The 24,829-nt window shown below is 39.3% G+C and overlaps 1 protein-coding gene across 1 annotated transcript in view; it reads left to right on the top strand.

Annotated features, from left to right (window-relative positions):
- UNC13C (unc-13 homolog C) overlaps positions 1-24,829 on the top strand; it is a 692,819-nt gene that overhangs the window by 487,736 nt on the left and 180,254 nt on the right. The gene's annotated exons all lie outside the window — the stretch shown is intronic.

Here is a 24,829-nt window from a genome sequence, read left to right on the forward strand (position 1 = left end):
CTATACTCAGTATGGAAGATACAACAATGAACAAGCTAGCCATGGTCCCTACCCTTGACAATATTATGGAGGACAGCTGCAAATATGCAAATGGTCACCAGGTGGGATAGTCAGGTATCTTGAGAGTCCCTTGGACTGCAAGGAGATCCAACCAGTCCATCCTAAAGGAAATCAGTCCTGAATATTCATTGGAAGGACTGATAACTGAAGCTGAAACTCCAATACTTTGGCCACCTCATGTGAAGAACCGACTCATTTGAAAAGACCTGAAGCTGGGAAAGAATGAAGGCAGGAGGAGAAGGGGACGACAAAGGATGAGATGACTGGATGGCATCACCGACTCTATGACATAAGTTTGAATAAACTCTGGGAGTTTGTGATGGACAGGGAAGCCTGGTGTGCTGCAGTCCATTGGGTTGCAAAGAGTTGGACATGACTGAGCAACTGAACTGAACTGAAAGATGATGGGCTACGTAGAGGTGAAACTCTGAATTCAGACTTGGGACAAGGGATAAGGCAGGTTTTCTAGAGGAACCTCCTCTGAGGAAATGTTATCTTGACAGAAAACTGAAGTCATAAGTAGGAGTTCACTTTGGGAAGAGATGAGCAGGAAGCATCTCTGTCTCTTTCTGGTCGAGGACAGTGCCTTAGCAAGTAGAGTGAGCACAAGGTATATTTGAGAAGAGAATTTAGCTGATTCTGTGAGCAAGAAGTAGCAAGAAAATGAGGCTGGAGGAATTGGCAGGGACCAGCATGTGCCCTGACGTACTCCTTTTCCTATTTGGAACCAGTCTGTTGTTCCATGTCCAGTTCTAACTGCTGCTTCTTGACCTGCATACAGATTTCTCAAGAGGCAGGTCAGGTGGTCTGGTATTCCCATCTCTCTCAGAATTTTCCACAGTTTATTGTGATCCACACAGTCAAAGGCTTTGGCATAGTCAATAAAGCAGAAATAGATGTTTTTCTGGAACTCTCTTGCTTTTCCATGATCCAGCGGATGTTGGCAATTTGATCTCTGGTTCCTCTGCCTTTTCTAAAACCAGCTTGAACATCAGGAAGTTCATGGTTCACATATTGCTGAAGCCTGGCTTGGAGAATTTTGAGCATTACTTTACTAGCATGTGAGATGAGTGCAATTGTGCAGTAGTTTGAGCATTCTTTGGCATTGCCTTTCTTTGGGATTGAAATGAAAACTGACCTTTTCCAATCCTGTGGCCACTGCTGAGTTTTCCAAATCTGCTGGCATACTGAGTGCAGCACTTTCACAGCCTCATCTTTCAGGATTTGAAACAGCTCAACTGGAATTCCATCACATCCACTAGCTTTGTTCGTAGCGATGCTTTCCAACGCCCACTTGACTTCACATTCCAGGATGTCTGGCTCTAGATTAGTGATCACACCATCATGATTATCTGGGTCGTGAAGCTCTTTTTTGTACAGTTCTTCTGTGTATTCTTGCCACCTCTTCTTAATATCTTCTGCTTCTGTTAGGTCCATACCATTTCTATCCTTTATTGAGCCCATCTTTGCATGAATTGTTCCCTTGGTATCTCTAATTTTCTTGAAAAGATCTCTAGTCTTTCCCATTCTGTTGTTTTCCTCTATTTCTTTGCATTGATCGCTGAAGAAGGCTTTCTTATCTCTTCTTGTTATTCTCTGGAACTCTGCATTCAGATGCTTATATCTTTCCTTTTCTCCTTTGCTTTTCGCTTCTCTTCTTTTCACAGCTATTTGTAAGGCCTCCCCAGACAGCCATTTTGCTTTTTTGCATTTCTTTTCCATGGGGATGGTCTTGATCCCTGTCTCCTGTACAATGTCACGAACCTCATTCCGAAAAGGAGTACGTCAAGGCTGTATATTGTCACCCTGCTTATTTAACTTATATGTAGAGTACATCATGAGAAACTCCGGACTGGAAGAAACACAAGCTGGAATCAAGATTGCTGGGAGAAATAGCAATAACCTCAAATATGCAGATGACACCATCCTTATGGCAGAAAGTGAAGAGGCCTAAAAGCCTCTTGATGAAAGTGAAAGAGGAGAGTGAAAAAGTTGGCTTAAAGCACAACATTCAGAAAACGAAGATCATGGCATCCAGTCCCATCACTTCATGGGAAATAGATGGGGAAACAGTAGAAACAGTGTCAGACTTTATTTTTTGGGCTTCAAAATCACTTCAGATGGTGACTGCATTCATGAAATTAAAAGACATTTACTCCTTGGAAGAAAAGTTATGACCAACCTAGATAGTATATTCAAAAGCAGAGACGTTACTTTGCTGACTAAGGTCCATCTAGTCAAGGCTATGGTTTTTCCTGTGGTCATGTATGGATGTGAGAGTTGGACAGTGAAGAAGGCTGAGCACTGAAGAATTGATGCTTTTGAACTGTGGTGTTGGAGAAGACTCTTGAGAGTCCCTTGGACTGCAAGGAGATCCAACCAGTCCATTCTGAAGGAGATCAACCCTGGGATTTCTTTGGAAGGAATGATGCTGAAGCTGAAACTCCAGTACTTTGGCCACCTCATGTGAAGAGTTGTCTCATTGGAAAAGACCCTGATGCTGGGAGGGATTGGGGGCAGGAGAAAAGGGGACGACCGAGGATGAGATGGCTGGATGGCATCACTGACTCGATGGATGTGAGTCTGAGTGAACTCCGGGAGTTGGTGATGGACAGGGAGGCCTGGCGTGCTGTGATTCATGGGGTCGCAAAGAGTCGGACATGACTGAGCAACTGAACTGAACTGAGCATGTGCCTTCTGGGCCGCAGTGAGGTGTTTATATCTGCTAACAGAAATAAGAGCCCATAGGGAATTTCAGGAGGGACGTGTCCTGTTCACATAGGCAACTAAGAGCAGACATCAGCATGGCAGATAGATTGGTGGAGCTGGTGCTCACTGTGCCAGTGTTTTTTTTTTTGTTGTTGTTGTTTGTCTTTTAGTGTTACTAAAATGTAAGCTTGCTACTAGGCCACACAGAGGAAACATACTGTACTTTCCTTATTCAAAAAGAAGGTACACAATAGATTTTAATACCTGGTTTTCTGGTAAAATCTAATTAAATAAGTTAGGGTTTATCCTTAAACTTATACCACAAGTTGCTCAGAGATGCAAACTCCTTTTTCTGCAGTGAAGCATTCCTTCTCTATTGTATTAATCAATCCTGCTTTCTTTACCTCTGCCACCTTTCAAACACATCCTTTTATACCACTCTGTTTTGATTGTCTCTTTGGGACCCAAAATGCGTCTTAAGCATCTTAAATCAAACAGTAACCACCAGTCCACTAGACCAGTAAGTTTCTTCAGATAGCATTTACTCCTCTAGTCCTATCCCTGACAGGTCACCACCCTCCTGATTGCCTAGTCAGTTCAGTTCAGTTGCTCAGTCGTGTTGGACTCTTTGCGACCCCATGGACTGCAGCACTTCAATGCAGAATTCTTAATCTCCCCTGGTTCTTTCCCTTGCCTCCCGATTACAACTACTGGCACCACCATTCATTCAGTTACTTAAATCAAACACAAAGAATTATCATGGATTCCTTTACTTTCCTCACACACTTGAAGCTCATTCCTGCCTTCAGGCTTTTTTTTGCCAGCTGGTCTAATGCCTGGATTTCTCTTCCCAACATTCTTCTCCAGCAGCCCTGTGGGGCTCATTTTAATGGCACTTGCTCAGAATCTAAAGCACCTCCATGAATAGCCTTATTTTAACCCTCTGCCTAGCAACTAATTACTATCCTATTTATTTAGTTACTTAGGCTTACTTCTTATCTGTCTTCAATACCACTATGTATATTTGTTTTTGCCTGTGATTTTTATCAACATACCTATATTGCCTAGAGTGATATCTAGTAAATAGAACCTACTTAATCTCTATGCCTTATCTACGAGGCAATGAAGACTTTCTCAGGTAACCCCAGCTCAGTGGAGTAGTGGGTAGGGGAAACTTCCACTTGTGATCATTTTCTGTGTGATGTTGGGTATGTTCTAAGATGGCAACACCTTTGTGTTTCATTGTCCTCACCTACAAAATGAAAAGTTCACACTGAATCAGAGGCTGAGCAGTGGGCAGCGGGGAATCCAGCCCACACTTCACAGGAACTTGACTCTTTGGAACTGTTCCACAGTGGCTCTGCCACCGGGGAATGTTTTGTTTGGGCAGGGCCTCTATCTTTGCTTACATAACAACATTAGTGCAACTATTGGATATTTTATCTTATGTTACCTTTGCTTTAAAAAATAAGTAGTAATTTTAGTCAGTGAAGTAAAATATTTATGTTAGGAAAGTAAATCTCAAAAATTCAATGTTTACTTGAAACAACAATGAAATTAGGAATGCTACACATAAAGCACCATAACTTTGAATGTTTATTGACTAGAGGTTAATCAGTTCAGTTCAGTTCAGTCGCTCAGTCGTGTCCAACTCTTTGTGACCCCATGAATCGCAGCACTCCAGGCCTCCCTGTCCATCACCATCTCCCGGAGTTAAGTCAAACTCATGTCCATCGAGTCGATGATGCCATCTAGCCATCTCATCCTCTGTTGTCCCCTTCTCCTCCTGCCCCCAATCCCTTCCAGCATTAGGGTCTTTTCCAATGAGTCAACTCTTCGCATGAGGTGGCCAAAGTACTGGAGTTTCAGCTTTAGCATCATTGCTTCCAAAGAACACCCAGGACTGATCTCCTTTAGGATGGACTGGTTGGATCTCCTTGCAGTCCAAAGGACTCTCAAGAGTCTTCTCCAGCACCACAGTTCAAAAGCATCAATTCTTCGGCACTCAGCTTTCTTCACAGTCCAACTCACATCCATACATGACCACTGGAGAAACCATAGCCTTAACTAGATGGAGAGGTTAATAGTTTTGTACAAAAACAGTACCCCAAAATGCTGAGATTGTATTATTGAAAGTCAGATCCAAGGTCAATGGTAATTAGTAATCCTGTGGCTATCTTAGGTTTTGGGAGACAAAAATCTTTTTCTTAACGTATTTTTTGTTTGTTTGACTTTCTATTACCTGCTGTATTGAGATTTAATTCACATCCCATACAGTCCATCTGATTAAGGTGTCCAGTTCACTAGTTTGCACATTCACACATATTCTAAGGAAGTCATGATGAATTGCAGTTCCTGGTTTATGTATTATATCTTCTTCCATACCGCATGAGAAGGCTTTTGAGTGCAAAGATTGTATTTGTTATCTTTGTATTCACTGAACCTTAATGGAAACTCAGTCTGTGTTAGCTTACTTGAATTACAGATAAGACAACCCTATCGAAAGAACCTTGGAGAAAAGGCTGAATACTTAGGTTCAAATTTAACATTTGTAGTATTGATAGTTAGAGAGAGATCTGAGCCTGGAAAACCTAGTTTCCAAAAGTTTTCTCACTCAAGAGCTACATCAGCTTTGGCAATTAATGTATAACCTCTCCAAACGTGAATTTTCCTTTCTAAAAGAGGTAATATGAGTTCCTAGGATAGGGTGAGATTTATATCATACTTTAAATGTTCTTTGCCAACTGGAAAGTAGTATGCTAATAGGAGGATACCATTATTATTATAATAAGGAATAAAAATTTGTAAAAATCTCCAAACAGTCATCTTTAGGGGTCATTTAATGTTTAAAACTTCTGGCAGTGTGTTTACAAATCCATGCTTATCTGTTCCCTAGCTCTCCCTCCTTCCCTTTCACCATTTCCATCTATAGATAGCTTCTTATTGTGCCCTTTTTAAAAAATGTGACGTAAATAATTATTGTTGGAGAACATGAAGACTAGGACTACCTCACAGAGTAGAGGGCATATACTGGAAAACGTTCTTCTGGCAGGCTCTCTCTACGTGGTAACATCTGACTCTCCCTATTTGCCTTATAGAATGTTATAAAATTAATTTACTGTGGACGACTGTTTCAGGCTATTGACCTAGAAAGATTCCATGTTGTTATATAATTTGAGCTATATAGTTTGTCTTATGATTAAAGCATCTGAGCTCACGTTGTAAGTAACCTCGATTAAGTTAGGTCAACAGAGAAGAGTCAGTTAAAATTTATAGACTTCAGGTTTTTGATGTTGCTTTTTGCTTTACTTCATAAACTCATCAGCTGCTACAAAATGAATAATCTAATTTAAAAATGAAATGAGTTTTCTCCCAACTTTACACAATCTATATGAGACATTTTGTTTTCCTATTTGACATTAATCATTTATAAGTTTGATAAGCAGAAATTGATCATTATGCTGATAATTTGCTAAATAAATCAGAGTATATTATTTTACAGATTTTTTTAAAGATGTACCTTCTGGGAAAAAAAGTAGTGTAGTAAGAAAAAATGGAAGAAATATTGCATCAAATGAAATATTTGATGCAATATTTCATTTTATAATGAAATGCATTGGTTTTTCAGGTTTTTTTCTAAATAAGTTATTCTGAAGACTCTTGTAGTCTTTAGCTTGACTGGTAAAGTTCTAAGATTGCAATAAGTTAGATCTATATGTGAATTTTGACTCCACTAGTTTCTATTTACTTATTATCTATAATTTTGGATAATTTATCATAGTAAGTCTCAGTTTCCATATTTTAACATTAGGGACAAAAATACCTACCTTATAAAGTTATTTTAAGGAGAAAGGAAGAAAGAGAGATAGATTTGGGGGTGAGAAGGGGCTACTTCCCCAGTGTATAATAAATATTCAAATATTATCACAATCTTGAGGATTAGAATTTAGTAAACCAAAACTTGCAGATAATTTACAATACCACCAAAATGTCTAGATGCCTAAAAGTGACTGAAAGCTTTAACTGGGAATTCCAGTTGGCAGCTGACATTGTATTTGTCATCTTGGTAAGGGTAGAACTTGGTTGCCTGGCAATTCTTGTATTAGGGCAGTCCGGTTCAGGGCCCTAAAGTATGTAAACATATGTTGGTGTTTTCAAAGTCTTTATTAAAAGAAACCCTGCTAGTCCCCAAGAGAGAAGCCAGATGGTGGATTGGGTCCACAAACATTCAGGTGGTTTCTAATTAGCAATTCTGTAGAAGAGTGCTTGGGATTCTTTAAGCACTACTTCTTAAATTGGGATTTGTGGCTGGGCTTTAAACTGTATCCTGAAATTACATCGATATGTAAGGGTGAGTGGGTGGGATGGGAGAGGGATATCTAAGTCATTTACCAATTTCTCAGATGAATCTTTGAATAGAAAACTAATTATTAAAGTCACTGAAAATAAATTCGTTAAAAATGACTGTTTTACTTAATTAACAGGCAGAGATGGAATTAAGTATAATATACAAAATACAATCATCTTTCACCTGGCCTTAGTAAAGGTTCCCAGTTCAGAGCTCCTCAAACTTTAATGTGTACACTAGTCCCTGAGAATTCTGTTAAAATGAAAGTTCTGATTAAGTAGACCTTTTGGAGGGCAGAGTGGGTGGTTCTCTCCATTTCCAACAAAATCTGGGGTGATACCCAGGCACCTGGTTAGTGTACCTCACAACTAGTAGCAGCAAGGCTTCAACACTGGGTGGTGGGGCGGGGTGATGGTGGTATTAGTTCTGGACGTTACATCTTTTTATCACCAGTTTTTCTTGCCTGCTGCTTAGTTATCATGTTGGTCCTCACCAATGGGTGAAGATTATCAGACTGCCTTTGTAATTTTTCTCTGATTCTCATCATCGTAATAAGTACAACTGTGCTATAGACTTTGCTGTCACCGTTTCCATGTACTATCTTCTCTTGATGTGTGAATTTGAGTATTTGCATATTGAGTATCTTTAGAATGTCTTACTCTCTTCTTTTGGGGGGCCTTCACTCGAAAAGTATAAATTTTTATTGCCCTTCAGGCCAATCCAGTTCCCAGGCCACCTTGTACATTGAATACATTGCCCTTGTCCTTGTAGGAACAGAACAAAGAGAACACAAAGTTGTAGTCACATCTCTCCTGGCCCCACTGGCCATGGTTCTACTGAGAGAACTGATCTGTTGGCCCCTGAATTTCTGTTGCTGCTAAGTCACTTCAGTCGTGTCCGACTCTGTGCAACCCCATAGACAGAAGCCCACCAGGCTCCCCCGTCCCTGGGATTCTCCAGACAAGAACACTGGAGTGGGTTGCCATTTCCTTCTCCAATTCATGAAAGTGAAAAGTGAAAGGGACGTCGTCGCTCAGTCGTGTCCAACTCTTAGCGACCCCATGGACTGCAGCCCACCAGGCTCCTCTATCCATGGGATTTTCCAAGCAAGAGTACTGGAGTGGGGTGCCATTGCCTTCTCCATGAATTTCTGTAGCCTCCCTTAAAATATTCTTGTTCTTAACATCTTTCTGGTTTACCTCATACCTAGTCTACCTCAAACTACTATTTCATACTTGTCATCTTTCTTGTCTTCCTATCAGCAGTTTTCTTCTAATTTTCAGGTTTACTCTAACAAATCACTGGTTGTCAGTGTATCTTGATCTTCATTTTTTTTTTTTTTGGTGGAATAGATTAGCTTCTGACTAATTTCCACAGTCAGTAAAATTTCCCTGAAAAAACTGATCGCTTTCATCTCCTATTTCCTACTCTTAAGCTTTCTTAATGGTGTTGGAATGACAAAGATTAAAGCAATGCCTCTGTATTCTTCAAAGACTCTGATTGGAGCCAAGATTGGTAGCACTTTGTAAAGGCTCTCCCAGGTCTCTTTTTATCACCATAGTAGATCTCAGCCTGTTCAATGTCCTTTGCTGTTGCAACACTCCTCATAGGTACAGAAATTGCCATAAATATCAGAGATGTTAATGTTGCTCAACTAAGAAGAGATGACAGGAGGCTTTCCCTTATCCTGTTGAGACTTCACTATTACTTTTGCCCAGAAACAGACAACTGTTGAATGACTCAAAGAAGTAGCACAATATTTATTGATAAAATATTAGCTTTTAATGGATAATGTCTTAAACGTGAATAAATTATATCCTATATTTCATATGACTAATAAGTTATTTTCCTGTACTGAAAACCGTTTTGTTCAGATTAGGTAATTTGGCAATAGCTATAGTTCAACACTGCTTTAGGATACTTCTACATTCCTGATGTTATTAAATAGCTTTATAAACGGTACTGGTTGTAAAGAGTTGGACACAACTAAGCACCTGAACTGAAACAGTACAATTGCTTCAGCTGAAAATTCCATTCAGTTCAGTTGCTCAGTCATGTCATGCAACCCCATGGACTGCAGCACACAAGGCTTCTCTGTCCATTAACCAACTCCCGGAGCTTGCTTAAACTCATGTTCACCAAGTCAGTGATGCCATCCAACCATCTCATACCCTGTCATCCCCTTCCCCTCCTGCCTTCAGTCCTTCCCAGCATTAGGATCTTTTCCAGTGAGTCAGCTCTTCACATCAGGTAGCCAAAGTATTGGAGCTTCAGTTTCAGCATCAATTCTTCCAATGAATATTCAGGAATGATTTTCTTTAGGATTGACTAGTGAAAACTAGGACGTCATAGCTGACCTCTTCTCTGAATCCTATTAGCAAATTTATAATAAAAGCACTATATATGAGTGTTTTTTAAAAATTTTCTAAGATTCTTACTTCTGTTCTTGTTCAGATACATTATCTCCCCTGCTCCCACTTTCTTGGTTATGATTCTTCCTTTGTAGACACCTCCCCGACCGCTGGAAAAGGCGCACATTTCTTAGCATGGCTTATGCCCATTCCCTCCTCTCATTTCTGTACCTGATTTCAGCCCTCATGCTGAATACGTTCCTCTATACACATACTGTATGCTCTAGCTACATGCAACTATTTAAAATTTCCCTGAAATCCTTCCATGTTTCTGTTTTAGGACATGTGCATAATGCCCCCCCCCCCCCGCCATCCCATTTCAGGCTTGTTCTTACTTGCCATTCCCAGCAAAGACTCATGCATTCTTAAAAGTCCAAATCAAACATTGCTTCTGTCAAGTTTTCCCTGAAATTACTGGGGATAAGTACGCCTTAGTTATTTTCCCATTATACTTCCTACTTTACCATCTATCCTTGTATTATATATTACAAATACTTCACCCACCATGCCCTGAGCTTTTATTTGTCTTTGTATGACTGTCCCTATTCTCCTTCCCATTCACTGACCCTTAATAAAAATGTTATGAATCAATGAATGCAGGCAGGAATATAAGCCTATGGCTATAAACAGACAAAAGCAAAGATATAGGTTCCATTCTCAAACTCTAATTTCCAGTCACAATTCAGCACAATCATACAACCTGATATAATCACTCATATAAAAGAGAAATATTTTCTAAGTATATTGTTGTTGTTCAGTTGCTTAGTCATGTCTGACTCATTGTGACCCCATGGACTGCAGCATGCCAGGCCTCCCTATCCTTCACCCTCTCCCAGAGCTTACTTAAACTCATGTCCATTGAGTTGGTTATGCCATCCAACCATCTCATCCTCTGTTGTCCCCTTCTCTTCCTGCCTCCAATCTTTCTCAGCACCAGGGTCTTTTCCAGTGAGTTGGCTCTTTGCATCAGGTGGCTAGAGTATTGGAGCTTCAAGCTTCAACATCAGTCCTTCCAATGAATATTCAGGATTGATTTCCTTTAGGATTAACTGGTTTGATCTCCTTGCAGTCCAAGGAACTCTCAAGAGTCTTCTCCATCATCACAGTTTAAAAGCATCAATTCTTTGGTGCTCAGCATTCTTTATGGTCCAACTCTTAAATCCACACTGGACTACTGGCAACACCATAGCTTTGACTATGTGGATCTTTGTCAACAAAGTAATATCTCTACTTTTTAATATGCTGCCTAGGTTTGTCATAGCTTTTCTTCCAAGGACCTAGCGTTTCTTCTAAGGACCTTTAAATTTCATGACTGCAGTCACCATCTGCAGTGATTTTGGAGCCCAAGAAAATATAGTCTGTGACTGTTTTCATTTTTTCCATCTAAGTATGTAGTCCCAATAATTATTTCCGCCATAGTTCTGGAAAGGTTTAGTACTCACACATGTGGAAAAAATCCTAAATCTCTTTCATTTACCCACACAAACTGTGTCTCTTTGTGTGTGTGTTGCTCATGCCTTTGTGTGTTGTAAGAGAAGTTAGGATTACAATGAAGTACAGCTTTGCTTCCCTGACAAATTATGAAATACCTCTTCAGTCACACTCTTGTTTATCAGTCCCCACGTCGTTTTCTACAACAACCCGCTAATTTGTTTTGACATATCTTCACACAGAATTTCAAGTCTAGATTACTAGACAACAAATGAAAACAAAAACAAATAGTTACCAATTCTCAGTGTTCATTATTGCAAAAAGATCAGTTCTGTTCATTCAAATTATGGTTCACATGAGTCTCCTCATGAACTGAAATATTTCTGGATGGATGTATCAACTTAGACGTGGCAGTTTATTTGGGATAGTCTATTATATTATAGTGTATTACATTACATTACATTTGTCCCACACCCCCAAAATTTAAAAAAAAAAGGAAAAAAAATGTATTTGCTGGTACGTTTTAAGTTTTCCTGATTCCCTTGGCCAGTAGTTCTCAAAGTGTGGGTCCCAGACCAGCAAGTATCAGTGTCATCTGGGAAAAATGTTAGAAATGAAAATTCTTGGATCTGCCCCACACCTGTTGTTTCAGATTGAAGCCCAGCAATCTGTGTGTGTGTGTGTGTTTTAAATAAGATCTCCAAATGATTCTGATGCATGCTAAAGTTTAAGAACTTCTAATCCAGGAAATGCATAATCAACATAGCACCTTCTTCCATTGATGACCTGAATGCACAATGATATTTTTAATTATAGTTGATTTACAATGTTGTATTAGTTTCAGGTATACAGCAAAGTGATTCAGTTACTTCGAATATATATATGTGTGTGTATTCAGACTCTTTTCCATTATAAGTTATTACTAGTTATTGAATATAGCTCTTGTGCTATACAATATAGGTCCTTTTATTTATCTGTTTTATATATAGTAGTATGTATCTGCTAATCCCAACCTATTTGGTTTTCCCTTTGGTAACCATAGGTTTGCTTTCTATGTCTGTGAGTCTATTTCTATCTTGTAAATATGTTTATTTGTATCTTTCTTTTTAGTCCGCATGTAAGTGATTTTGTATGATATTTGTCTTTGACTTACCTCACTTAATATGATAATTTCTTAGATATATATTATCTATATCCATTTGTCTGTTGATGAGCATTTAGGTTGCTTCCATGTCTTGGCTATTGAATTATATAATGCTCCTATGAACACTGGAGTGTGTGTATCTTTTCAAATTAAAGTTTTTGTCTTTTCTGGATATATGCCCAGGAGTGGGATTGGTGGATTATATGGCAACTCTATTTTTAGATTTTTTGAAGGAACCTCAATACTGTTTTCCGTAGTGGCTGCACCAATTGACATCCCTCCGAAGGTGTAGAAAGATTCCCTTTTTTCCACCTCTCTCCAGTACTTGCTATTTGTAGACTTTTTCATGATGGCTATTCTGACTGATGAATGCACAGTGATTTTTGAAGATATTTAAATAACTCAGAAGAATGTGCCTTATAATGAAAAGATAAAACGGAGAACTAGTATGGTTGCATCAACTATGTAACAACAGATTAGGAAAAAAAAACAAGTTCAAGGAGCAGACTGATTTGTTAATATCATCTTTTTTTTACATTTTTAAGTGAAGAGAAAGAAAAGACTTAAAATAATAAATTTTAAAAGAAGATAATTTAATAGTAATTTTCAAGAAAATGAAGGGACAAAGGGAATGGACTGGGCCAAATTCATTAGCTTGAAACTCAGTGGGAATAACATGATAAGAAAGATATTGATGACTCAGCAGTGTAGGCATTCAGTTCTCAGGTTAACCTAAGAAAAGTCCCTGGAGTATTCACTAACATAGAGGAAGTGAACCTCCATTAAAAAAGAATGAAAAAGTCGCTTATTATGTTTCAGTTCAGTTCAGTCGCTCAGTCGTGTCCGACTCTTTGCAACCCCATGAATCGCGGCATGCCAGGCCTCCCTGTACATCACCAACTCCCGGAGTTCACTCAAACTCACTTCCATCGAGTTGGTGATGCCATCTAGCCATCTCATCCTCTGTCGTCCCCTTTTCCTCCTGCTCCCAGTCCCTCCCAGCATCAGAGTTTCCAATGAGTCAACTCTTCGCATGAGGAGGCCAAAGTATTGGAGTTTCAGCTTTAGCATCCTTCCTTCCAAAGAACACCCAGGGCTGATCTCCTTTAGAATGGATTGGTTGGATCTCCTTGCAGTCCAATGGACTCTCAAGAGTCTTCTCCAACACCACATTTCAAAAGCATAACGTCTTCTAGAAACATATATACCATTTATGTCAAGCCATTTTTCATTTTTTTGTCTTGGAGTCAAATTTCAACAGGGGCAAATAAATTTCCTACTGTGTTTACATCTTTCTTAAATAGAGAAAAACTCAATGCATTTTGAAACATTTAATTTTTTTGGTACCATAATCCTGCAAAAGCCAAATGTTTTAGAAAGTGAACTATTAATAGCTTTACCATTTGTTTATGTTTTATTGTTCTTATCAGGGTGACTTTAACTGGGGATTTTGGTAAAGCTTTGCATAACAATATTTCCCACATTTAACTATACAGCATGCTTCATATATATTTTACAGAATATGTTTAATTAAGTAGAATGACCTTACCAGTGACAGTCTCAATTATGTGAAATTCTGAGCTCTGTAGGGAAAGGGACCATGTTGACAGTATTCAGTCTTCAACACATATCTGATTCATTAGTCATTCAGTGAAAATCCAAAGTGCATGAAAACAATGTGCATATGAATATGTGTGTAGGTTAACTATATAATTCAAAGTGATTTTCATCTATGTTAGTGCCAGGGACTGCACATCGCTAAAACTTTCTGTATGTTTCCAGTCCATTCTGTATTAACGTGCATTATTCATTACTTGAATTGTCCATATTGATATTTGGACAACAGCATGGTAAAGCTTCAGTTCATCAAGATCTCTTTCATCATGTAAGCCTTTGAGATTCAACCCTTAGCCAAAGGCTTTCCAACATATGACAGTCTATTTCACATTAGCAAGCACAGCACACAAAGCATATGGCAAAACTCTACTTCTATGAGATTGAGTCAAATTTTATCCATCAAACAGATTGCACAGGCTGGTTAATACAAATCAGCTGTCAAGCTATTCTCTAAGGTCTAAAACCTTTAGCTGCCATCCCCCGTGGAATTTAATGGGTAAATAGAAATCATTGAGAATAAATGTTAAAAAAAAAAAAAAAAACAGGGCAGGATCCAGGTCGACAGCTGTATTTCGGCTCCACCTTCCTCCCCTTGTCTTATTCTTTCCTCTTACTCGCCACCTGTCTTGACCCCATCTTTATTATCCTCTCAAACATCTGGTACACTCAGAACTTTCCAGCAGATTGAATATGCTAAGGTGTTTAGGACATCTTGCTTATCCCTTGCAAAAGAACTGAAATCAGAATAAGGAAGTAAAAGAATTAAAATTTAAAACTGGGAGGGGTAGGGATGGCAAAATAAATGCTTACTCTGGTGAGCTGGAAGTGGGTACAAACAACAGGAAATAAAGTAGAAACTAGACATGAAGCTTACCTGACTCTGCGTTTCACCTTCCAAATATGTCATTTCTCAGATACTTAGGGGTTTCTTGCCTCCTTTCATCTTTACTTTGAAGGAAAGCATCAGTGTTCATTCAAATGACCTCAACTGGGGCACCCTGAGCCCTGCTCACACTTAGAATAAATGTATTTTGCAGTTTCTTCCTCTCTGGAAGTTCTCCCACACCCCGATCATTAGGCTGAAACTACTTGTTTTATATTTCTAGAGTAGACAGAGAGGGTAATCTATGTGGGTAATTGATCTAAAACATGTCTAAACTATTTGGCCTCTGAATAACAGGAAAGGAAAAATAAGTATTCAGGAATGTTTATAATGCTATTATTAATCTCACCCTGTAATTATCTACTAACTAGTCTTATAACTGATTTCAGTAAAAATTATTTAAAATTTGCTGATCTGAGTACTGTATTATGTTCATTAGATAGTTGTTCAGTTCAGATGGATGCACAGTCATGTCTGACTCTTTGCAACACTGTGGACTTTAACATGCCAGGCTTCCCTCTCCATCACCAACTCTCAGCGCTTACTCAAACTCATGTCCATCAAGTTGGTAATGCCATCCAACCATCTCATCCTCTGTTGTCCCCTTCTCTTCCCGCCTTCAATTTTTCCAAACATCAGGGTCTTTTAATATGAGTCAGCTCTTGGAATCAGGTGTCCAAAGTATTGGAGTTTCAGCTTCAGCATCAGTCCTTCCAATGGATATTCAGAACTGCTTTCCTTTAGGATGGACTGGGTGGATCTGCTTGCAGTCCAAGGGACTCTCAAGAGTCTTCTCCAACACCACAGTTCAAAAGCATCAATTCTTCAGCTGGGAAGTTAGGCTTTGTCCCTTCTGCAATATATTATTGATCACACAGGTTAACTATATTCAGTGTAGGAGGGGATATACAAGGCCGTGAACTCCAGGAGTTAAGGGTCACTGGTGCCATTTTGAATGCTGGCTTACTCACAGAGTTAGTATTTGCCTCTCTGATCATTTATTTATAATATTAGATTTTTTTTTTACATTAGGACAGGCTTTTATTGTATTGATTTTTAAACAAAAGTTACAATCAATATGGATAAAGCCAACTTCTTCCTTTTACTGCTTTCCTTTAGCCCCTATCCCTACCACAAGAAAGAAGGTCAGCATGAACCACTTCTTGAGGTTTTTTGAGGACAAATTCATTTCCAAGATGCTAAGCCTCTTGTTAGCTCTCTCTAGTTTCCAAGCTAAGCTCCTCAGGGGAGGGAAGTCTGTTTCCTTGAGATGAAATTAACCCCACTCTCTCAAGGCAGGCGCTCATCTATCTCTTGTTCTCTCTTCATTACAGAGCAGTGATTTTCATCTCTGACTGTAATTAGAATCACCTGGACTAGATCCCAGAATTGAAAAAAAAATACCCCAAGTTTATAATCTTATTTAGCAATTATCTATTTAGCACTTACTAGGCCCTTCTTTCTGGAGAAGGTAATGGCACCCCACTCCAGTACTCTTGCCTGGAAAATCCCATGGACGGAGGAGCCTGGTAGGCTGCAGTCCATGGGGTTGCTAAGAGTCGGGCATGACTGAGTGACTTCATTTTCACTTTTTACTTTCATGCATTGGAGAAGGAAATGGCAACCCACTCCAGTGTTCTTGCCTGGAGAGTCCCAGGGACGGGGGAGCCTGGTGGGCTGCCGTCTATGGGGTCGCACAGAGTCAGACACAACTAAAGCGACTTAGCAGCAGGCCCTTCTTTCGGAGATGGCAATGGCACCCCACTCCAGTACTCTTGCCTGGAAAATCCCATGGATGGAGGAGCCTGGAAGGCTGAAGTTCATGGGGTGGCTGAGGGTCGGATACAACTGAGCAACTTCAGTTTCACTTTTCACTTTCATGCATTGGAGAAGGAAATGGCAACCCACTCCAGTGTTCTTGCCTGGAGAATCCCAGGGATGGGGGAGCCTGGTTGGCTGCCGTCTATGGGGTCACACAGAGTTGGACATGACTGAAGCGACGTAGCAGCAGCAGTAGACCCTTCTTTAAAATATATGCAAATATTAACTTATTTGAACTTCATAACAAGCCCATAAGGAAAGTACTATCACTTTAGCTACATTTTATACATGGAGAAATTGAGGCACAGAGAGGTTAATTATTTTGCCCAAAGTCACACAGCAATTGAATAGAGGAGCCAAAACTTCAGGGAGTTCTAATATGTAGCCAGGATTGAACACCACTACTCTTAACTAAATTTTTTAAGGCTTTTGAGAATCTGATGAAATATGCAAGCTCCATTATCAGAAATATGCCCATAACATATACATGAAAAATGCACATATATCCTTTCAGGGCTATGTATGTAAATCCCCCACAGTATTTTTGTTAGACTTTTCCCAGGGGCCCAAGAACCCCAGATTAAGAACCTTTTCTTGTTAGAGCACCTGTTTTCCCTGGACCGGTATGACCTGGCAAGTGCTTAGAACTGCAAATCCTTAGGCCCAAACCCTAAACCTACTGAATAAGAAACTCTGAGCATAAGGTTCAGCATTCCCTATTTTAACAAGACTTCCAAATGAATCTCATTTGGAAGTGCTGAAGTGTGAGAAAACACTGTTCTAGAAGGCTGGTGTGTGAAAGCAAATGATTAACTAATCAATGACCCAGCTTCATGGTTCTGTAAAGACATCTTACTGTTTTTTCTTCATGATTAGGCAGATAGAAATTTTCTTCTGTTAAAACTTGATTTCTTTGAGAACAATGATCACCGAAGGAAAGTCCACTACTGGTATTCATAAAGTACATGCAGTACCTAGGTGCTCAGTCGTGTCCAACTCTCTGTGACCCCACAGACTCCTCTGTACTTGGGATTTTTTCAGCAAGAATACTGGAGTAGGCTGCTATTAAAAGTGTCCATTAATAACTATACAAATAAATATATAACTATAAAATTGAATCAGGATCATGGATGAAAATTATATCTGTTAGATCTCAAAGATATGTGTTAAAATGAACCTCTAGAATTAAAACCTCCCCACCTAAATTCTATTCATGTCTTGGCCGTTGTCGTTCTGAAACCTTTTGGTGGCATTTTGGGGAGTTCCAAAGAGCTGCAGTCCTTTAGGTCTCAGCACAGAAAGAATTCAGTGAGAGGAAAAGTGATAGATAAGAAGTGATTTATTAGAACAATACATAGTGGGCTTACAAGTGACAGGGGAGAGAGTGCTGTGTCCTGAGAACTTAGTGGACTATGGTTTTATATTCAAAGGAAAACTGGGGAGAGGAAAAGACCACCCTCTTCCTCATTCTTGAATTTACGTCGTCATCAGCTTCTACTGCAGGTAGGGCAGGGGAGTTTTCTTTCCATATATGGTCAAGCTGGGACTGTCACAGCACTGTAGAAAATTATTTCAGGTCTCAGTACAATGAGGGTCTTTACTTTGTACTCTGTATATCTTTTCATAATTTTTTATGTGTTCAGAGAACATCTCTTTTGTGTGTGTATGTGTATGTGTGTGTGTGTTGCCCAGTTGTGTCTGACTCTTTGCAACCCCATGGACTCTAGCCTACCAGGCTCTTCTGTCCATGGAATTTTCCAGGCAAGAGTACTGGAGTGGGTAGCCATTCCCTTCTCGAGGATATCTTCCCAAGCCAGAGATCGAACCACAGTCTCCTGCATCGCAGGCAGGTTCTTTATCATCTAACCCACAACGGAAGCCTGAGAGCACCTCCTACAGATCATTAAATTATTGAGCTCACTGAGCAGGATGTGGGTCTCATGCATCGTTTTACTCTTTGGGGGCCTGTCTCATGCTTCTGTGGCATGGCTTTGTTGCTAACCAAGCCTGCTTTCTTGAGCAATCATTAACTTTCAGAGGTCTCTCATAATTTTTTCTTTACTTACAATTCTGTAGTGGGATTAACTATTTAATTACCTGCTTTGTCCCTTTACTCTGTTGGACTTCCCTGGTGGCTCAGACAGTAAAAAAATCCGCCTGCAATGCAGGAGACCTGGGTTTGGTCCCTGGGTTGGAAAGATCCCCTGGAGGAGGGCATAACTACCCACTCCAGTATTCTTGCCTGGAGAATCCCCAGGGACAGAGGAGCCTGGCAGGCTCAGTCAATGGGATTGTAAAAATTTAGACATGACTGAGTGACTAAGCACAGCACATCGATTCCAGCAAAAGATGCCATCATTTGTATAGTGTTTAGACTTCCTTATTTTTTTCACTCTACCACCATGTACAGACACACAACACCCAGATATCCATTAGCAAATTATACTTCTTCTACTTCCAAAACATATCTAGCTATGTATACTTCTCTTTATCTCTACTACCTCCAATTAGTTCTAGCTACAGACCTCCTTTGCTTTGACAGCTGCAATAACCCCTAAGCATTTTGCACATTTTCACTCATGCTTTCCATTGTGCTCATAGCATCCAGACTGACCCATCACAGTTAGATTCAATCTGGACATTCTCTGGCATATAAAAATCTTCCCCTTTCAATAAACCAAAACCCTTTTCCTTAAATCATGGCTTATGTCACACTGTGTAGTTCGACTCTGTTCACCCGCCAACGTCTCTTTCTCTTTTCCTCTCATTTATCTGTAACCACGCTGTCCTCACACTTCTTCAGCTGGGCCAGATTTTCTTCTTTAGCAGAGCACTCACATTGGCTCTTCCTTTCACGTGTAAAGCTCCTCCCTGCTCTCAGTATTCCGAGGAGGTCTTTCCCTCTCTGCGTATCTCAGTTCACTTTTCTTTCCTCTTCATGACCTGCCCTGACCATCCCATCCCCCACTCCACTCCCTCAAAATCCACCCCCCTTTTTCCTTTAAACCCTTATTGTATCAATCATTTTATTTACTCTAGTTATTTGTTCATTTGTTTACTAATTTTTTCTCTTTCTCTTATGGAACTTTTTGTGTTTGGGTCATAATCCAAAGTAAAAACTACATTTTTATAATAACACAATAGATACATACACACAGATACACACATACAACCAAAACAAAAGTTCCATGGCCCATGGAGTCGTGACAAGGATAGAGGTAATGCAAACTCTCAAAATTTCTTATTCCATTTTTTCAGTTTCCTATGTATACATATGTGTATAATAAATAAATAAAATCATATAATACATATAATTTATTTATAATGCTCTAAATTGACTTCATGACCCATTGATGACTTGAGCCAGCAGTTTAAAAACACTGTTCTTAAACTGAAAAACAAGCATCATGGATTTAGATACCTTATACTTCCATTTGTAAATGAATCCTCACTCCTAGAACATGGTAGGTAGTCAGAATCTTTGAATCATTTAAAATACACTGCAGTAAGACTTGAATTCCACAAAAGATCATCTGGACTTATTTCCATATTCATGAATTTTCAAATACCAATAGAGCATAGACATAATTTCTCCAATAATAATTGGGAACTTGACACAATTTTGGTCTTGGTTTTGGGTGCCTAGCTCTTTATTTTTAAATATCTATAATGAGAATGTTATATTCAAGCATATTTTATTTCTCCTAAAACTAATTAAGATATCAGTGGTCAATTATCACATCCCTTGGGCAAGGTATTTTTAAATGGAGCACTTGAATGTGAAGTCTGTAGTAGGTTATAATTGCCAGGAGGAAAATGTAGTCAAGAGTTCAGTCAAGAAAATAAGGTGGACATTTGCTGAAAACAAAGAAGTGGGTTTGCATGTGTCAAAAACATAGTAAACTGTCATTTGTATGAAAACTATGTATTTAACTCTTGATTCTCTTCCCACCCCCAACCCTGTGTTGTTTTCCTGCTATTAATATTTAACCACACCCCACCTGGGAAAAGATAAGGAACAAGAAGAAATGATAAAGCCTCAAGTAGACTTTTCTTCCCTTTTAGCAGTTTTTGTTAAAAAAAAAAAAATCAGAGAAATAACAAATTGAAAGTAATTGTTAAAATTATTTTAGAAAAAGTCAATTTAAACAGGAAATATAAATATTTAAATATCTTGGCCATAAGATTCTAATTTCTGCCTTGCGGCCCCTGGTAGATATTAAAGAAGCAAAACTATTTAGCAATACATGGACATTATCTAAACTACTTTTACTCGTAGAACTTGTAAAATTTAATCTCCTCATTAAATCAAATCAAATCAATCACAGATCCAGCAGCGCATGCAGACGTACAGATCCAGCCACAGAATACAAATATCTGTAACTTCTGAGGTAATATTTTGATCACGAATCCTTGTCTTTATTTGGAGATTCCCAAAGCCCAGCCAGTGAAAATGTTTTGGCAACAAAGGAAACCTGGGAAGATGATGCAATTTGGTATAAAACCAGTTTCCAGAAGCTTTCTCCTGATAAGGAGCCCAGGAAACCATGCTTTTGCCATGTATTTTATTGGAGACCTTCCAGGGGACGCTCTGAACGAATGATCACCTGTTGGTTTTCTTGGGATGATTGCTAGTTACAGACTATTTTGCCTGGTTATAATTTGAGAAGGGGAAAGGCCCTGTGTGAAGTCCCTTTGTCACTTAGAGCAGAGGTTGAAAGCATAATTGACAGGATGCACATATTCTTCACTCTATTAAGAAACTCCTTGTGGGTGGCTTGTGGTGCTGTAATGTCAGACTTACATCAACTCCATAACAACAGACGATTCAAGGTGAAAAAGAGCTGCAATAAGGGACAAGAATAGAGCATTTCTAGAAGCTTGGTGGGAGAGGAAGACAGGGATTATACCTATTGACAGTCTGATGCTAGAGAGAACACAGCAGGTTGGAACACGGGGACACTTTGGAGAGAGAACAGAGATGTGTCATGGAGAACGTGAGCCCACGGGGCTGTGCTCTATTTTGGGAATCCCCTCCCCATCTCCCCATGAGACTTCAGTGCACTGTACCCTGCCTGTCCTTGCAGTATTCCAAAAGGCTAATGCTGACTTCCAAATAGGTCCAAATAGAGCTGAGGCTGACAAGCTACACAAGTGGTATGTACTATATACAGGAAGCTCCAGCCATTTCTCTCACAGTAGGAACAACTTTAGCTTTAAGAGATTATGAATGGAATTATTTTAATATACTTTAAAATAAATACTGATTATTATAATCTTTTGCTATTAATATAAGATTTTAAATAATAGCTGCTTCTTTTAAAAGAGTGAAGTCACTTGTCTATAAACTTTAGTACTATCACTATGATAAAAACGAATCCTCACATATCATACCTCAAAAAGCCCTGTGTAGATAGAAGGGTACCGCAACATAATTGCCAAGAACCACTGCTCTGGCTTAGAAAAATACAAAGGCAGAAAGGAAAATGAAAGATGAAGCCAAGGTGATAGGATGGAGGTATTTGTGAAAAGAGAACCAGTGATAAGTCACAGGCAAGCAGGAGAGCTCCAAACATGGGAGAATCACCACACAAATATGAGGCTAAAGAAGTACTATCCAGAGAAGTTGGAGGAGTAGGAGGACACTGACCTCTGGTCTGAAGGACTACCAAGTCATGAACCCCAGCCCACGCCAAGCATTTGCTTTGGCCCCTCTTACTGTAGTGTTGCTCCTTTCTAGGACAAAGGTGCTAATGCTGGGAGGGAGCTAGCACACTTACAAGGAACAGAACCAGCTTGAACCTAAACCTCAGGGCTTCCGCTCCAGCACCTTAGGACCGCCCCTGCACCCCTGATAGAGTAGTGTTGGCCACTGAACATAGAAGAGGCCCTGACTCACATCTGACTCTAGCTCAACCCCTCCTCCCACCAAGGTGATAGCTTGGTGAAAAGATGTGGCATGCATCCATGTCCAATCCAGCTCTCCCATCAGAACCACAGGGCATACACAGACAGCACAGGAACACTCCTACACAAGAACACTCCTTCAAGACTGGAATAGGTAATTGCTTAACCTAATTTCACAGAGACAGAGAAAGTTAGGGGGAAAATGGGAAGATAGAGAAATCTGTTTTAAATGAAAGAACAAGAAAAGCAATAAACAAACAAAAAAAAAAAAACAACCAATGAAACAGAGAGAAATAAATTATCAGATAAAGTGTTTCAAAACAATAGTAATAATAATGCCAACTGAACTGGGGAAAAGAGTAGATGAACACTGTGATAATTTTACCAAAGAACTAGTGAATATAATTTTACCAAAGAACCATCCAACCATACAGTACAATACTTGAAATGAAAAACACACTAGAAAGGATTAAGGACAAGCTAGGTAATATGGAAGAATGCATAAGTGATCTGAAAGATAGGATAATGGAAATCACTCAGTCAGAACAGCAAAAGGAAAACAAATTATAAAAGAAGGACAGGTTAAGGGACTCTGAGACAATGTCAAGTATATAAATTTCAAGTTATTGGGGTCCCAGAAGAAAAGAGGGAGAGAAGGATCAAAATGTATTTGATGAAACTATGACAGAAACCTTCCCAAACCTGAAGAAGGAAAGATATCAGGCACAGGATACACAGAGAATCCCAAACAACATGAATCTAAAGAGGCCCACACAAAGACATATAATTAAAATGTAAAAGTTAAAGAGAATTCTAAGGGAAGCCTGGCATGCTGCAGTCCATGGGGGTTGCAAAGAGTTGGACATGACTGAGTGACTGAACTGAAAAGAAGCAAGAGAAAGAGAAAAACAGTCATATACAGGGGAACCCTGGTAAGATTATCAGTTGATTTTGCTGTAGAAAGTTTGCAGGCTATAAGGGATGGTGTGATATTATTAAAGTGCTTAAAGGGGGAAAACCTGCAACCTAGGATACTCTACCCATCAAGATTATCATTCAGAATTGAAGCAAGGGTAAAGAATTTCTTGGACAAGCAAACATCTGAATTCAGAGTTCCAAAGAATAACTACATCTCAATGCAGAGTTCCAAAGAATAGTAAGGAGAGATAAGAAAACCTTCCTAAGTGATCAATGCAAAGAAATAGAGGGAAACAATAGAATGGGAAAGACTAGAGATCTCTTCAAGAAAATTTGAGATACCAAGGGGACATCTCATGCAAAGATGGGCAAAATAGAGGATAGAAATGTCATGGACCTAACAGAAGCAGAAGAGATTAAAAAGAAGTGGCAAGAATACACAGAAGGACTATACAAAAGAGACCCAGAAAACCACAGTGGTGTGATCACTCAAGTAGACCCAGACATTCTGGAATGCAAAGTCAAGTGGACTGTAGGAGACATCACTGTGAACAAAGCTAGTGGATGTGATGGAATTCCAGTTGAGCTATTTCAAATCCTAAAAGATGTTGCTGTTAATGTGATGCACTCAACCTGCCAGCAAATTTGGAAAACTCAGTAGTGGCCACAAGACTGGAAAAGGTCAGTTTTCATTCAAATCCCAAAGAAAGGCAATTCCAAAGAATGTTCAAACTACTGCACAATTATACTCATCTCACACACTGGCAAAGTAATGCTCAAAATTCTCCAAGTCAGGCTTTAACAGTACGTGAACCATGAACTTCCAGATGTTCAAGCTGGATTTAGAAAAAGCAGAGGAACCAGAGATCAAATAGCCAACGTCTGTTGGATCATAGAAAAAGCAACAGAATTCCAGAAAAACATCTACTTCTGCTTTATTGACTAGGCTAAAGCCTTTGACTGTGTGGATCACAACAAACTGTAGAAAAGAAAGAAATGGAAATACCAGACCACTTTATCTGCCTCCTGAGAAATCGGTATTCTGGTCAAGAAGCAACAGTTAGAACCAGACATGGAACAACGAACTGGTTCCAAATTCAGAAAGGAGTACACAACACTATATATTGTCACCCTGCTTATTTAACTTACATGCAGAGTATATCATGTGAAATGCTGGGCTGGGTGAAGCACAAGCAATGGGAACTCAAACCGGGGTATGGTAACAACCTAGAAGGGTGGGATGGGGAGGAAGGTGGGAGGGATGTTCAGGTGAGAGGGGACATGGGTAAACTTGTAACTGACTCATGTTGATGTTTGGTAGAAACAAATACAATACTGTAAAGCAATTACCTTTCAATCAAAAATACTTTTTAAAAAAGAAAGAAAAAACACAATGAGATATTATCTCATACCTGTCAAAATGCTTATCATCAAAAAGAACAAAAATGTCAAGGATGTGAAGAAAAGGCCCTAGTAGATTGTTTGTGAGAATATAAATTGGTGATGGGGGCCTGGTAGGCTACAGTCTATGGGGTCACAAAACACGACCGAACGACTTCACTTTCTTTCTTTCTATAGTT

This window comes from Oryx dammah, unplaced genomic scaffold (assembly GCF_014754425.2).
Source record: "Oryx dammah isolate SB20612 unplaced genomic scaffold, SCBI_Odam_1.1 HiC_scaffold_26, whole genome shotgun sequence".
Taxonomy (NCBI): domain Eukaryota; kingdom Metazoa; phylum Chordata; class Mammalia; order Artiodactyla; family Bovidae; genus Oryx; species Oryx dammah.